Source organism: Bactrocera latifrons, unplaced genomic scaffold (assembly GCF_001853355.1).
Source record: "Bactrocera latifrons isolate USDA-ARS-PBARC rearing strain unplaced genomic scaffold, ASM185335v1 scaffold_323, whole genome shotgun sequence".
Lineage (NCBI taxonomy): Eukaryota > Metazoa > Arthropoda > Insecta > Diptera > Tephritidae > Bactrocera > Bactrocera latifrons.
This window is the reverse complement of record NW_017536886.1, coordinates 296835-300105: the sequence shown is the minus strand read 5'-3', so window position 1 is coordinate 300105 and position 3271 is coordinate 296835. Positions and strand designations below refer to the sequence as shown.

The 3271-nt window shown below is 32.3% G+C and overlaps 1 long non-coding RNA gene across 1 annotated transcript; it reads left to right on the top strand.

Annotated features, from left to right (window-relative positions):
* The first annotated feature begins 1241 nt into the window (after positions 1–1241).
* LOC108971103 lies at positions 1242–2634 on the top strand. The gene is made up of 3 exons (XR_001993522.1): positions 1242–1931; positions 1996–2140; positions 2218–2634. It is a non-coding gene; the product is annotated as an uncharacterized LOC108971103 (long non-coding RNA).
* Positions 2635–3271: the final 637 nt, after the last annotated feature.

Sequence of the window (3271 nt, the reverse complement as noted above, 5' to 3'; positions counted from 1 at the left end):
CATATTGATTTCTGATGCTATTTCAGACGATTGTTGTTTTTGTAAACAGTATTTGTAATTTTTGCGGGAGACATATTTACATGTGTACGCATATAAGTATGTATGATGATGTTTAAGACGATTGTTGTTTTTGTAGAACAATATTTGAAGTTTTCGCGGGCGACATACATGTATATACAGATATGTTTATAAGTAGGTTTGTGTATACATTATTTGTGTAGCAATGTCATACGCAYATATGTATGTATATGTGTATTTACAGGTAGAGCAGCGCGCGCATGTTATTTCACTGATAAATGATAATATCTTGATTTGAGATTGATTTGTACTTAGATTTGTATGTACATACATATCTGCAGGAAAGATGCCTATCAAAGTTTTAAATGATAAAAGGTGTGATTTATATATATATATTATTGTTGTAATATACTAATTTTTTTAAGATATTATGATAATATATCATATATGTACATACATACATATGTAGCAAATATATGCATACACATGAAATTATATTACATTATCAAAGATAAGAAATATTTAAAAAGAAGCTCATTTGCCCATTAACTACAAAAATTGCTTGGAGAATTGCATAAATTAAAAATAATGTTATCAATTTTGCATGACTTCATAAAAATTCGCAAAATCATATTCATATCAATTGATATGATAGCATGTAAACGTATAAAAATATAAGCCAAAAGGCCAACAGGCGCCTGTAAAAGAAATGTATATTTCAGAGCATAATTCTCATTGAATTCTCAGCTCTGTTCACTCATTTCTKTTAAAGTTTCTCCTGCCGAGCCAAAAGTGGTGAAATCCACTAATAGAAAATTCATGGCTCTTGACAGTTCATACGCTTGTCCGTAGTTGAACGTTCTCTATATTATACGTTCTCTGCCTAAATGCGATGAAAAGTTTCCTTCATTTCTTGATGTATTTGAATGAGTGCAACGGAGAAAACATAATTGTCAATAGTGCCAAAAAAAAACCCACAAAGGGAAATAAAAAAAAAAATTGAGGTAAGTGAATGAATTTTATGTGATTTTTTATTTTTATAGCATTGGAAATCAGGGGGGTTACTCTATAAGGCGTAACGAATAGCAATGCGTTGCGCAGGGCAATCGGTACTCTGTAACACTTTTACATTGTAAACACTTGTACTGTTTTCCCGTTGACATATCTCCAGTATAGTTGACATTACTGACCGAAACGAAGGAGAATGAAAACAAAATCAATAACAGAAAAGTGAAGAAGTGTAGAAAATTGACAGACAAACATGATTAAATTTGAAGATTTTTATATATAAAAGTAATTTTAAATCAATAAAAAAGGTGTGAATATGGATTCCGTTGTGTTATGGGAGGAAAACACAAAAAATGTACGAGTTGAGCGGAAAATTATTAGAGACAAGTCTAATGTGATCAGTCTTAGTCAAAAAGGAAGGTTTAAATGATAAAGGGTAATGTGATTCTTTAAATTTGTTTGTACTTCTACTCGTAAATAGTTTCATGCAAAACTTTCGCTTAAGCAAGGAATCATTCAAATATGTGTTGGATAGCATAAGTAGTGAGCTAAAAACCCCACGCAGGTCCACAGGAATACCCGAAATTGTGAAATTAGCGGCAACTTTAAAATTTTTTTTCGCAGGGAAGGTATCAAACGCAAATTGGACAAGATCTCCATACAGGCCTAGCTCAACAAACTGTTTCGCGTTGTGTGTTTGAAGTTTGTAAAGCAATTGAGAAAGTGCTGTGTCCAAAACACATAACTTTTGCAATGTCTTCAGAGGAGAAAAAATGAAGAGAAACCAGTTTTTTACTCAGTGTCTTTAATTCCAGGAGTAATTGGAGTGGTGGATGGTACTCACATCCAAATGATAGCATTTATATTTCAATAGGAAATTAAAGCATAGTATAATCGCTTTGGTGGTAAGGCAATTGTTTTTTAATTTATCTTTGTTTTTTTTTTATAAATTTTGTTTCCAAAACCTAGATATGTGATCATAATATGATGATAAAAGCCGTTAACCGTCGGTTTACTGGGGCGTGTCATGATTCACATGTGTGGAATTTGTCAAGCGAGCGCCAATATTTACAAACCAACTATATGAATGGAGAAATAGGAATTCGCATTCTTGGTGAGCATATACACATTCGTTAATTTTAGCTATTATATGCATCACTTATTTTGCTAACTTAATTTTTTTCTTATAAGCGACTCTGGATATCCGCTTGAGCTATGGATTTTAACTCCATACAGAAATGCTGCTGAAAACTCTGCTGAAAATTACTACAACTACAAATTTTCAAAAGCCAGATCCCTTATCGATCGAGTATTTGGAGTGTTAAGAGCACGGTTCCGATGCCTTTTAGCTGCTAGAGAACTACATTATGCCCCAGAAAAAGTGGTGCAAATTTAGAACGTATGTTGTGCTCTTCATAATATTTGCACTCTTTTTAATGTAGAATCACCTGCAAATATAGCAATAGAAGTTGAAGAAGTCGATGCTAGTTATACTGAAACAATAGGAAATGCGAATGAAACCAATATTGCTAAACGTTGTAGAGATCAAATAAAAAACAGCATGATTACTTTATAAACATGTAACACTATTTAATAAAGTAGACTTTTTAATTTTTCACATTTTCACATAAAGGTTTAGTCTCTTCCACATGTATGTATATGCATATCTGTATATGTAAGTATTATATGTGTAATAAAAAGTAAAAACTATCACATCAACACAAAATACGTTTTTAAATCAAAAGAATTCATTTAAACTATTAATATAATAAATAAATAATTATCAGTAAGTATTAAAAAATAAGTAACGGTGTGCTTTTTTAGTTCTAATGTTGCAAATTTTAGTTTTGTTTTGTCCAAATCAATCCTTTTCTGTGCTCGAATTTTTCAACAGCCCATTTATATTTTCTTTTACCCATTTTATGTTTTTTTTTCATACATTTTGAAATCACCTTTAGGTTTTCATTAGTTTCAGACAACACTTTTAATGAACCTTTGTGATAAGCGATTTGGTTATCCACCTGCTTATTTAAAAGACCCTCTTTCTTTTGCGGTGCGATTCTTTGACGTGAACAATGTGGCATTTCATCCACCGGCGTCGGTTCATTCTGTCGGAATTCGTCGGTTGTGATGTCTGACCCACTTGGTTGCCTTAACTGTGCTGCACCAAATTCTAAGGCGCCGCTTATTCCACTGACGGATATTTCCATTGCAAGAAGCTCACTAACCTCCTCCTACAACGGTG